Here is a 13580-nt window from a genome sequence, read left to right as displayed (position 1 = left end):
TTAGCTGAGTTTGGTGGAGTGTGTCTTTAGTCCTAGCTACTTGGGAGGCTGAGGTGGGAGGATCACTTGGGCCCAGGAGGTTGAAGCTGCAGCGAGCCGTGATTGTGCCACTGTACTTCAGCCTGCGCAATGGAGTGAGACCCTGTCTTAAAAAAAAAAATAGACGGTTAATTTTTTTTTTAACTCATAGTATCCAAATTGAGGGGATGGGTCAAGGCAAACTGGGGTAGTTAGGCCAGAAAAACCCTCCAGTATCATAACAGAAGTTGATAAAAATGACTAAAATTAATAAATTGAGAAATAACAGTATATGAAAATTATTTAGAAATATAGAGGAAAATTCTAGAAGGAACAGAATGGAGTGGAAAGTTGTTGCTCCTGGGGTGGAGGATGGGGGTGAAGAAAGATGGAACAAGGATTGCTAGTACCTTAGATTCAATTATGTACATGCTTTAGTTGGATTTAATAATAATTATTTTTTAAAGCACATGGCAATTTCTCACCCCATGAGCTTCTTTGGTGACATTTCAATTCAATTCTGGTGACATTTCAATGGGTTAATGCATTTTCTGTGAGTCACTTGCTACACTCAGTCCTGCCCTCTCTGCTGAGGGGCTGATGCCAAGTACCCACCCCTTACCACGGAGCCAGCAAGCTGTGCCTTTCCCTCAGGGCCCCCCATGCACGTCTCCTCCTTGCAATCTTTCTCCTGTCATTCTACAGCTATTCAGGCCACCGTAGATTATTTTAGAGACAGTGGATAAGACGCTAATGAATACTTGGAGTAGCATTTGTTGAAAATGAAATGCTGGCATGCATATTTTAACAGTAATCAGTTTGGATCAGCAAATAAACACAGAGTTGGGGAAGACATGCAAGGGGACCTCTTCTCTCCTCTAGTGTTTCATCAACTCAAGGAAACTTGTTTTTCAAGGCAGCTATTTCTCTACCTAACTGCATCATTTTTCCCCAGCTACGTTTTCAGAGAAAGAGTTCCCCATCTTGTATTTCACAACTGGCAGTATTTGCCAAGAATTCACTAGGAAAAACACAAAACATGTCTTTTCTGTATGGATGTGAGCACATGGAAAAAGCTGAGTTCTGACTGTGTGGTGGATTTTTAGAACCACCATTTTTAATGGCTAGAGTTGAGGTCTCCCATTTGTACTTTCTCTCTCTCCCCCTCTTGTCCCCTCCTTCCCTCCTCCACCTTTTCCTTTTTTTTTTTTTTCTCTCTCTCTCTCTCTGTCTCCTTCATTTGCAAGCTCACATAACCTTGTACAATTGAATCCTTGCCCTGGAGATTGTCATAGCAGAACCAATTGTGCCCTAGGGAATAAACGATACGAGAATTGAAACACAGTGTCAACATATGGTAGAAAAATTGTCAATAATGTTTTGAAAAAGTGGGGAGATTGGAGGCTATTACCCTGGGAGGAGGAAGCAATTGTTTAATAAATGTAAAAGTCACAGAAATGCAACAACGTCTTGTCTGGCAAATATTTCATTTGTGGGAACCACTGACTGAAGTCATTTGAAAATGTAGCAGAAGCATCCCAAACAAATTAGAGGATCAGAACTGGCCATGTCATTGCATCAAGGTAGCCACCTTCTACTGCAGAAGCATCTTTCTGAAAGAGGGACTTTTTGTCATGCTCATTGTGGAATGCTTTTGTGTGTGTGTGTGTGTAAGAAATATTAGTTTTATTTAACCAGTTTTCACAGGTGAATATTTATTATATAAAAACTTTACAGATTGTACAGTTTATGTATAGTTCAAACTAATGAACGAAAAGGTAGGTCCCACAGATGCAAAAACACTGCATGAATCAAGGTAAAGGTGGATTTACACACGATACAGCTCTCCATGTGGCCAGGGAGGTGGTCAGTTCTAAGTATATACTTCAAAAATGTACAAAAATAAGGTTTTGATTTTATTTTGCTCATCATACATTCAATATGATTGCAAGCTCAGAAGCCTAACTAGAAATAGGGATCTGGAGTCTGGAGTCAATACCCACTCCTGGAAGGAAGGCACGTGTCTATCAACGCAGGGCACACTTGGACACCATACTGAATTCACCATATTATATAAACATAAAAGCACAGACCAAGAACATTCAATGATGAATATAAGGTAGTTCTTTTTTGTTTGGAAAGGAGATTTTGCATTTAATAGTGTACCGAAATAATTTTAATTTATTAAATAAAATGTATTCTAAGTGAACCTAAAAATTACACTATGTAAACATAAAAATACTTTATTGTGGTGTAATACATCAATCATATCTGCAAAAAGAAAAACAAAACTGTATATAAAGTAGCATTTCTCACCCAGCAACAAGAAGCACTCATGTAGTTATTTTTCAAAAGGGTCAAAAAACTATTTAAAACCCGCCAAAGACTAACTTGTAACTTAGATATTCAAACTTAAGCTATTCAGTGCTTCACTAATACTGCAAAGAAAGCTTTCTTCTAGAGACATTGCTTTGCTTATATTAACTGGGTAAGAACTGGATGTATTTTAAAAAGAAGGGGAAAACAACTGATATCTCAGCATGAATCTTAAACATATGTCTGGTTTAGGAGTATGCTCCTCAGTGAATGTTTCATCAGAAGTATTTGTTGTAGAAGCTAAGTCTTATTTTTGATTTGGAATTTCCCGAATCTGAGGTATCGGTACCTACTTGGAGAAAAAGCCAATGCCTCAGATCACTCTGTGTCTCTATGTAGGCCAGGGGAGGTGAGGCGGGCTAATACCCCTTTAGATTCTCTGTTCTAGAAGGAAAACATGAGCAAAACAAACATTATTCCAGATTTTTCTGTCACCAAAATCAATAAAACACACTTCTGGTTTTATACAGTACTAGCCAAAGACAAGAGAAATTAGAGCTTCTAAGAGCAATCCTGTGCTCACCATTACACTGTTACAGTTGTGTGTATATGACTATAAAATACTGATGCTTAGACAGAGAAGCATTGTAGTATTTCATTTTATTTTACTTGATTTTATTTTATTTTAAAGCTACAGTACTTTCAAACTACTCGATAATACATAGTGTGGATTTTCCGAGTCCTGCTTCCACACGTGAGATACCAGCGAGCTTGTCTCAGGCTGTGAGAATGGATAAGGACAGCTGGAAGCAGTGGTGTTCTTCTCAGCCGGAACCCGGTGTGGTCAGTGTGCAGCCTGACACTCAAAACTCATTCATCTTCCTGTGTAAGTCCTTTCACATGGAGTCCAACCCTTGAGCAGAACCCCAGATTTTCTGCAGTACTTCACATGTTCTCTCCTTGGCCTGTTCCAGATCCCTCTTCATGTTGCAGCACACCAAGGCTTTGGATTCCTCCAGCACTATTCGATTACATGAGACAAGCTTCTTGATCTGAGCCACCAATTTCCTGAGTGAAGGTCCAGGACCCAAACAGCTGGGAGAGAAGGCCGTTGCCAAATGCCTCCTGTGTGATCAGTTTCAACCCACTGAGCATCGTCTCGCTTGCAGCTGGTCGTCCCATGATTTCGGAAACGTAATGGTAGATCAGCTATCTGGAATCTGCTCAGAGGTAGAAGAGGGTGTTGGAAACCAAGTCTTTTCATTAGCCTAAACCATATCACAAAGAGGCAATACGGATGCTCCTAGTCGAACGGCTGGGCCGTTGACTGCTTTAGTAATAGACAGCTTAAGTTAAATGATAGCATTCACAAAGTTCCTTCCATCCAACTATGAAACAGGCCCCTACCTGGGCCCTATCTCGTCTACTCTGTACTTCAGAGGCCAGACGAGATTGGGAGCGTTCACGGTGGTATGGCTGTAGATTGTTCACGATGTTTCTGGTAGCTTCTGCCATTTTAATGCTTGCTCTCTTTCTGTCCTCTGTCAAACGTTGTAAAACATAAATAAGGTCAAGTGCACCACAGAAGACCGCTACCTAAGGCCCTGAGCAGTACAAGCTTGCTGTACTTTCTGGAGTTAAATGATAGCATTCATGAAGTTCCTTCCATCCAATACCCTCTTTTACCTCCAGGAAGATTCCAGATACCTGACCTAGCATTACATTTCCGAAATAATGGGACGATTTATTCAGAGTACTCCCGAATAAATAGCGTGAATGTTCCCGGTCCTGCTTCCAAGCATAAGCTACCAGTGAGCTTGTCTCAGGCTGTGAGAATGGATAAGGACAGCTGGAAGCAATGGTGTTCTTCTCAGCCGGAACCCGGTGTGGTCAGTGTGCAGCCTGACACTCGAAACTCATTCATCTTCCTTTCTAAGTCCTTTCTCATGGAGTCCAACCCTTGGGCAGAACCCCAGATTTTCTTCAGTACTTCACATGTTCTCTCGTTAGCCTGTTCCAGATCCCTCTTCATGTTGCAGCACACCAAGGCTTTGGATTCCTCCAGCACTATTCGATTACATGAGACAAGCTTCTTGATCTGAGCCACCAATTTCCTGAGTGAAGGTCCAGGACCCAAACAGCTGGGAGAGAAGGCCGTTGCCAAATGCCTCCTGTGTGATCAGTTTCAACCCACTGAGCATCGTCTCGCTTGCAGCTGGTCGTCCCATGATTTCGGAAACGTAGTGGTAGATCAGCTATCTGGAATCTGCTCAGAGGTAGAAGAGGGTGTTGGAAACCAAGTCTTTTCATTAGCCTAAACCATATCACAAAGAGGCAATACGGATGCTCCTAGTCGAACGGCTGGGCCGTTGACTGCTTTAGTAATAGACAGCTTAAGTTAAATGATAGCATTCACAAAGTTCCTTCCATCCAACTATGAAACAGGCCCCTACCTGGGCCCTATCTCGTCTACTCTGTACTTCAGAGGCCAGACGAGATTGGGAGCGTTCACGGTGGTATGGCTGTAGATTGTTCACGATGTTTCTGGTAGCTTCTGCCATTTTAATGCTTGCTCTCTTTCTGTCCTCTGTCAAACGTTGTAAAACATAAATAAGGTCAAGTGCACCACAGAAGACCCCTACCTAAGGCCCTGAGCAGTACAAGCTTGCTGTACTTTCTGGAGTTAAATGATAGCATTCATGAAGTTCCTTCCATCCAATACCCTCTTTTACCTCCAGGAAGATTCCAGATACCTGACCTAGCATTACATTTCCGAAATAATGGGACGATTTATTCAGAGTACTCCCGAATAAATAGCGTGAATGTTCCCGGTCCTGCTTCCAAGCATAAGCTACCAGTGAGCTTGTCTCAGGCTGTGAGAATGGATAAGGACAGCTGGAAGCAATGGTGTTCTTCTCAGCCGGAACCCGGTGTGGTCAGTGTGCAGCCTGACACTCGAAACTCATTCATCTTCCTTTCTAAGTCCTTTCTCATGGAGTCCAACCCTTGGGCAGAACCCCAGATTTTCTTCAGTACTTCACATGTTCTCTCGTTAGCCTGTTCCAGATCCCTCTTCATGTTGCAGCACACCAAGGCTTTGGATTCCTCCAGCACTATTCGATTACATGAGACAAGCTTCTTGATCTGAGCCACCAATTTCCTGAGTGAAGGTCCAGGACCCAAACAGCTGGGAGAGAAGGCCGTTGCCAAATGCCTCCTGTGTGATCAGTTTCAACCCACTGAGCATCGTCTCGCTTGCAGCTGGTCGTCCCATGATTTCGGAAACGTAATGGTAGATCAGCTATCTGGAATCTGCTCAGAGGTAGAAGAGGGTGTTGGAAACCAAGTCTTTTCATTAGCCTAAACCATATCACAAAGAGGCAATACGGATGCTCCTAGTCGAACGGCTGGGCCGTTGACTGCTTTAGTAATAGACAGCTTAAGTTAAATGATAGCATTCACAAAGTTCCTTCCATCCAACTATGAAACAGGCCCCTACCTGGGCCCTATCTCGTCTACTCTGTACTTCAGAGGCCAGACGAGATTGGGAGCGTTCACGGTGGTATGGCTGTAGATTGTTCACGATGTTTCTGGTAGCTTCTGCCATTTTAATGCTTGCTCTCTTTCTGTCCTCTGTCAAACGTTGTAAAACATAAATAAGGTCAAGTGCACCACAGAAGACCGCTACCTAAGGCCCTGAGCAGTACAAGCTTGCTGTACTTTCTGGAGTTAAATGATAGCATTCATGAAGTTCCTTCCATCCAATACCCTCTTTTACCTCCAGGAAGATTCCAGATACCTGACCTAGCATTACATTTCCGAAATAATGGGACGATTTATTCAGAGTACTCCCGAATAAATAGCGTGAATGTTCCCGGTCCTGCTTCCAAGCATAAGCTACCAGTGAGCTTGTCTCAGGCTGTGAGAATGGATAAGGACAGCTGGAAGCAATGGTGTTCTTCTCAGCCGGAACCCGGTGTGGTCAGTGTGCAGCCTGACACTCGAAACTCATTCATCTTCCTTTCTAAGTCCTTTCTCATGGAGTCCAACCCTTGGGCAGAACCCCAGATTTTCTTCAGTACTTCACATGTTCTCTCGTTAGCCTGTTCCAGATCCCTCTTCATGTTGCAGCACACCAAGGCTTTGGATTCCTCCAGCACTATTCGATTACATGAGACAAGCTTCTTGATCTGAGCCACCAATTTCCTGAGTGAAGGTCCAGGACCCAAACAGCTGGGAGAGAAGGCCGTTGCCAAATGCCTCCTGTGTGATCAGTTTCAACCCACTGAGCATCGTCTCGCTTGCAGCTGGTCGTCCCATGATTTCGGAAACGTAGTGGTAGATCAGCTATCTGGAATCTGCTCAGAGGTAGAAGAGGGTGTTGGAAACCAAGTCTTTTCATTAGCCTAAACCATATCACAAAGAGGCAATACGGATGCTCCTAGTCGAACGGCTGGGCCGTTGACTGCTTTAGTAATAGACAGCTTAAGTTAAATGATAGCATTCACAAAGTTCCTTCCATCCAACTATGAAACAGGCCCCTACCTGGGCCCTATCTCGTCTACTCTGTACTTCAGAGGCCAGACGAGATTGGGAGCGTTCACGGTGGTATGGCTGTAGATTGTTCACGATGTTTCTGGTAGCTTCTGCCATTTTAATGCTTGCTCTCTTTCTGTCCTCTGTCAAACGTTGTAAAACATAAATAAGGTCAAGTGCACCACAGAAGACCCCTACCTAAGGCCCTGAGCAGTACAAGCTTGCTGTACTTTCTGGAGTTAAATGATAGCATTCATGAAGTTCCTTCCATCCAATACCCTCTTTTACCTCCAGGAAGATTCCAGATACCTGACCTAGCATTACATTTCCGAAATAATGGGACGATTTATTCAGAGTACTCCCGAATAAATAGCGTGAATGTTCCCGGTCCTGCTTCCAAGCATAAGCTACCAGTGAGCTTGTCTCAGGCTGTGAGAATGGATAAGGACAGCTGGAAGCAATGGTGTTCTTCTCAGCCGGAACCCGGTGTGGTCAGTGTGCAGCCTGACACTCGAAACTCATTCATCTTCCTTTCTAAGTCCTTTCTCATGGAGTCCAACCCTTGGGCAGAACCCCAGATTTTCTTCAGTACTTCACATGTTCTCTCGTTAGCCTGTTCCAGATCCCTCTTCATGTTGCAGCACACCAAGGCTTTGGATTCCTCCAGCACTATTCGATTACATGAGACAAGCTTCTTGATCTGAGCCACCAATTTCCTGAGTGAAGGTCCAGGACCCAAACAGCTGGGAGAGAAGGCCATTGCCAAATGCCTCCTGTGTGATCAGTTTCAACCCACTGAGCATCGTCTCGCTTGCAGCTGGTCGTCCCATGATTTCGGAAACGTAATGGTAGATCAGCTATCTGGAATCTGCTCAGAGGTAGAAGAGGGTGTTGGAAACCAAGTCTTTTCATTAGCCTAAACCATATCACAAAGAGGCAATACGGATGCTCCTAGTCGAACGGCTGGGCCGTTGACTGCTTTAGTAATAGACAGCTTAAGTTAAATGATAGCATTCACAAAGTTCCTTCCATCCAACTATGAAACAGGCCCCTACCTGGGCCCTATCTCGTCTACTCTGTACTTCAGAGGCCAGACGAGATTGGGAGCGTTCACGGTGGTATGGCTGTAGATTGTTCACGATGTTTCTGGTAGCTTCTGCCATTTTAATGCTTGCTCTCTTTCTGTCCTCTGTCAAACGTTGTAAAACATAAATAAGGTCAAGTGCACCACAGAAGACCGCTACCTAAGGCCCTGAGCAGTACAAGCTTGCTGTACTTTCTGGAGTTAAATGATAGCATTCATGAAGTTCCTTCCATCCAATACCCTCTTTTACCTCCAGGAAGATTCCAGATACCTGACCTAGCATTACATTTCCGAAATAATGGGACGATTTATTCAGAGTACTCCCGAATAAATAGCGTGAATGTTCCCGGTCCTGCTTCCAAGCATAAGCTACCAGTGAGCTTGTCTCAGGCTGTGAGAATGGATAAGGACAGCTGGAAGCAATGGTGTTCTTCTCAGCCGGAACCCGGTGTGGTCAGTGTGCAGCCTGACACTCGAAACTCATTCATCTTCCTTTCTAAGTCCTTTCTCATGGAGTCCAACCCTTGGGCAGAACCCCAGATTTTCTTCAGTACTTCACATGTTCTCTCGTTAGCCTGTTCCAGATCCCTCTTCATGTTGCAGCACACCAAGGCTTTGGATTCCTCCAGCACTATTCGATTACATGAGACAAGCTTCTTGATCTGAGCCACCAATTTCCTGAGTGAAGGTCCAGGACCCAAACAGCTGGGAGAGAAGGCCATTGCCAAATGCCTCCTGTGTGATCAGTTTCAACCCACTGAGCATCGTCTCGCTTGCAGCTGGTCGTCCCATGATTTCGGAAACGTAATGGTAGATCAGCTATCTGGAATCTGCTCAGAGGTAGAAGAGGGTGTTGGAAACCAAGTCTTTTCATTAGCCTAAACCATATCACAAAGAGGCAATACGGATGCTCCTAGTCGAACGGCTGGGCCGTTGACTGCTTTAGTAATAGACAGCTTAAGTTAAATGATAGCATTCACAAAGTTCCTTCCATCCAACTATGAAACAGGCCCCTACCTGGGCCCTATCTCGTCTACTCTGTACTTCAGAGGCCAGACGAGATTGGGAGCGTTCACGGTGGTATGGCTGTAGATTGTTCACGATGTTTCTGGTAGCTTCTGCCATTTTAATGCTTGCTCTCTTTCTGTCCTCTGTCAAACGTTGTAAAACATAAATAAGGTCAAGTGCACCACAGAAGACCCCTACCTAAGGCCCTGAGCAGTACAAGCTTGCTGTACTTTCTGGAGTTAAATGATAGCATTCATGAAGTTCCTTCCATCCAATACCCTCTTTTACCTCCAGGAAGATTCCAGATACCTGACCTAGCATTACATTTCCGAAATAATGGGACGATTTATTCAGAGTACTCCCGAATAAATAGCGTGAATGTTCCCGGTCCTGCTTCCAAGCATAAGCTACCAGTGAGCTTGTCTCAGGCTGTGAGAATGGATAAGGACAGCTGGAAGCAATGGTGTTCTTCTCAGCCGGAACCCGGTGTGGTCAGTGTGCAGCCTGACACTCGAAACTCATTCATCTTCCTTTCTAAGTCCTTTCTCATGGAGTCCAACCCTTGGGCAGAACCCCAGATTTTCTTCAGTACTTCACATGTTCTCTCGTTAGCCTGTTCCAGATCCCTCTTCATGTTGCAGCACACCAAGGCTTTGGATTCCTCCAGCACTATTCGATTACATGAGACAAGCTTCTTGATCTGAGCCACCAATTTCCTGAGTGAAGGTCCAGGACCCAAACAGCTGGGAGAGAAGGCCGTTGCCAAATGCCTCCTGTGTGATCAGTTTCAACCCACTGAGCATCGTCTCGCTTGCAGCTGGTCGTCCCATGATTTCGGAAACGTAATGGTAGATCAGCTATCTGGAATCTGCTCAGAGGTAGAAGAGGGTGTTGGAAACCAAGTCTTTTCATTAGCCTAAACCATATCACAAAGAGGCAATACGGATGCTCCTAGTCGAACGGCTGGGCCGTTGACTGCTTTAGTAATAGACAGCTTAAGTTAAATGATAGCATTCACAAAGTTCCTTCCATCCAACTATGAAACAGGCCCCTACCTGGGCCCTATCTCGTCTACTCTGTACTTCAGAGGCCAGACGAGATTGGGAGCGTTCACGGTGGTATGGCTGTAGATTGTTCACGATGTTTCTGGTAGCTTCTGCCATTTTAATGCTTGCTCTCTTTCTGTCCTCTGTCAAACGTTGTAAAACATAAATAAGGTCAAGTGCACCACAGAAGACCCCTACCTAAGGCCCTGAGCAGTACAAGCTTGCTGTACTTTCTGGAGTTAAATGATAGCATTCATGAAGTTCCTTCCATCCAATACCCTCTTTTACCTCCAGGAAGATTCCAGATACCTGACCTAGCATTACATTTCCGAAATAATGGGACGATTTATTCAGAGTACTCCCGAATAAATAGCGTGAATGTTCCCGGTCCTGCTTCCAAGCATAAGCTACCAGTGAGCTTGTCTCAGGCTGTGAGAATGGATAAGGACAGCTGGAAGCAATGGTGTTCTTCTCAGCCGGAACCCGGTGTGGTCAGTGTGCAGCCTGACACTCGAAACTCATTCATCTTCCTTTCTAAGTCCTTTCTCATGGAGTCCAACCCTTGGGCAGAACCCCAGATTTTCTTCAGTACTTCACATGTTCTCTCGTTAGCCTGTTCCAGATCCCTCTTCATGTTGCAGCACACCAAGGCTTTGGATTCCTCCAGCACTATTCGATTACATGAGACAAGCTTCTTGATCTGAGCCACCAATTTCCTGAGTGAAGGTCCAGGACCCAAACAGCTGGGAGAGAAGGCCGTTGCCAAATGCCTCCTGTGTGATCAGTTTCAACCCACTGAGCATCGTCTCGCTTGCAGCTGGTCGTCCCATGATTTCGGAAACGTAATGGTAGATCAGCTATCTGGAATCTGCTCAGAGGTAGAAGAGGGTGTTGGAAACCAAGTCTTTTCATTAGCCTAAACCATATCACAAAGAGGCAATACGGATGCTCCTAGTCAAATGGCTGGGACATTGACTGCTTCAATAATACTCAGTTTGAGTGGAATGATAGCCTTCACGAAGTTCCTCCCATCCAAGTACTGAACAGGCCCTACCCTGGGCGCCATCTCGTGTACTCTGTACTTCAGTGACCAGATGAGATTGGAGCGTTCACTGTGCTATGGCCGTAGATTATGTACGACGTTTCTGGTAGCTTGTCTTCTGCCATTTTAATGCTTTCTCTTTTTCTATCATATTCAGGGTCATATAGTCATAGATTATTCACGATGTTTCAGATAACTTCTTTTACTTCAGTAACAGGTTTTTTGAACTGAGTAATAGTATTCACAAAGTTCCTTGTGTCCATGCACTATACAGGGCAGATACTGCTTAGCTTCTGATATCCGAAGAAATTGTGCGTGTTTCGGGTGGTATGGCCGTGGATTATTCACGAAGTTTCTGTTAGCTTCTGCCTATTTAACACTTTCTTTTTTTCTGTCACTTTCAGAGTGATATGGCCATAGATTATTCACGACGTTTCTGATAGGTTCTCCCATTTTAATGCTTTCTCTTTTTCTGTCATCTGTCAAACACCGCATAAAATAAATAAAGTCAAGTCCACAACAGAAGACACTGTTAAAGGCGCTGAGCAGTACAAGCTTGCTGTAATCAGCAGTGGTTGTCAGAGCTGGTAGACTTTTTTCATTACAGCTGTATTTACTGAGTTATTCCCTGTTGATCTAGTGAATAAGATGTGGGTGAAGCCATCTTTTGTCCCGACCACAATAACTCTGTATCCGTAGGCACTTTCTGTTTGCCTCACACTGAAATGCAATCGTTTGTTAAAAGGCTGTTCTCTTCTGTTGTCAATAAATTTCCTTTTGCTGACAGTTACTCCTGTAACAGATGTCTGTATTTTGGTTGTCCCACTGGCTGTTAATACATCCATGAATGTAGATGTATCTTTCCTGTTAACGAGTAGGCCTGTGGCCATGGCTGCACTCACGGGGCCATGCACCTGAGGCACTAGCAGGTGTATCCAGGCTTGCTCCCCATCCTGGCCTGCTCAGCACCAGGGCCCAATAAAGCTTTGTCTGGCTTTTCCGCTGCCACTTTGGGTACTACCATTCCTCCTGACCCTGCTCTATGGGGTCCAGTTTTTTGGGGCTCTCACTCTGAAAGCCATTCACTGCGTCCTGCTTAATGGGGCTCTTAGGCATGAGGATCTTGATACCTGACTTCACTAGGTCCATTTTCATCTGGCTGCAGAGAGACGGAGCTGTGTTCTTCCTGAACTGCTGGCTGGCAGCAAACAGCTGGCTGTTTTTGGATTCGTGATCTCTCCCAATCACTGGTGCCTTAGGAGAGGACTTAGAAAAGCTGCTGTTTGTGGATCTGGAGATTTGTTTCCTAGCATTGTTGGGAGAGGACCTGTTTGTTCTGGTCAATGTGCTCTCTTTCTGCCTTTCCGTGTGGTGTCTGTTGAAGTCGTGGATGTATTCCTGACAGTTCACGAGGTGCTGCTCTGGTTCCCAAGTGTCGTCCTCGCTGCTGTAGCCTTTTCACTGAACCAAATACTCTGTTTCCCTTTTTAATTTTTCCTTTTGTCAACAATCTTTTCAATCTAACCTGCCTTAGTTGGCATAGACCAATGTAATTCAGTTCGCTCCTCCTCAAATTTAAACAATTTGTCATTGATGGCAAGTAGTACCCGAGATAAGACTCTTCAGATGAAGAATCACAGCCTTTTCCCATCTCAGGAGAACAATGACTAAAATTTTAAGTTTGCAGTCCTACGCTTTTCCGAATTTAAATGCTTTTGCTAATAATCATATCACCTCTATCAAAAATCTTTCTGAATTTTATTGTTATGCATAATCCTTTAATTATTATTATTAATTAATATTTTTAGAGATAGGTTCTCACTATGTTGCCCAGGCTGGAGTGCAGTGGTTATTCACAGGTGCTCTCCCACTATTGATCAACACAGGAGGTTTGACCTGTTTCATTTCCATCCTGGGACAGTTCACCCCTCCTTAGGCAACCTGGTGGTCCCCTGCTCCTGGCAGGTCACTGTCTATCTATCTATCTATCTATCTATCTATCTATCTATCTATCTATATTTTATTTATTTATTTTTTGAGTTGGAGTTTCGCTCTTGTCGCCCAGGCTGGAGTTCAGTGGCACCATCTGAGCTCACTGCAACCTTCACCTCCTGAGTTCAAGCGATTCTCCTGCCTCAGCCTCCCAAGTAGCTGCGATTACAGGCACCCGCCACCACGTCAGGCTAATTTTTCTATTTTTTGTAGAGATGGGGTTTTGCCATGTTGACCTGGCTGGTCACGAACTCCTGACCTCAGGTGATCTACATGCCTTTGCCTCCCAAAGTGCTGGGATTACAAGCGTGAGCCACTGTGTCAGGCCAAAACCACCATGTTGATACCAAACTTAGTGCAGACACTTGATCGGCATAGTATGCTACAGCCCAGAACCCCTGGGCTCAAGTGATTCTCCCACCTCAGCTTCCTGATAGCTGGGACTACAGGCATGCCCCACCCTGCCCTGCAGCACTCTTTTATTTTTATTACATAACTGTTTTCTGTCTATTAGAATAAGTTTGGCGAGGGTTTGGTA

At 44.5% G+C, this 13580-nt stretch overlaps 1 pseudogene; it reads right to left on the bottom strand.

The window, feature by feature from the left end:
- Nucleotides 1-9434: 9434 nt before the first annotated feature.
- Nucleotides 9435-13580, bottom strand: part of LOC134757936 (chromodomain Y-like protein) — a 33148-nt pseudogene continuing 29002 nt past the window's right edge.

This window comes from Gorilla gorilla, chromosome X (assembly GCF_029281585.2).
Source record: "Gorilla gorilla gorilla isolate KB3781 chromosome X, NHGRI_mGorGor1-v2.1_pri, whole genome shotgun sequence".
Classification (NCBI taxonomy): Eukaryota; Metazoa; Chordata; class Mammalia; order Primates; family Hominidae; genus Gorilla; species Gorilla gorilla.
The sequence above is the reverse complement of the archived record's forward strand: the minus strand, read 5'-3'. Positions and strand labels throughout refer to the sequence as shown.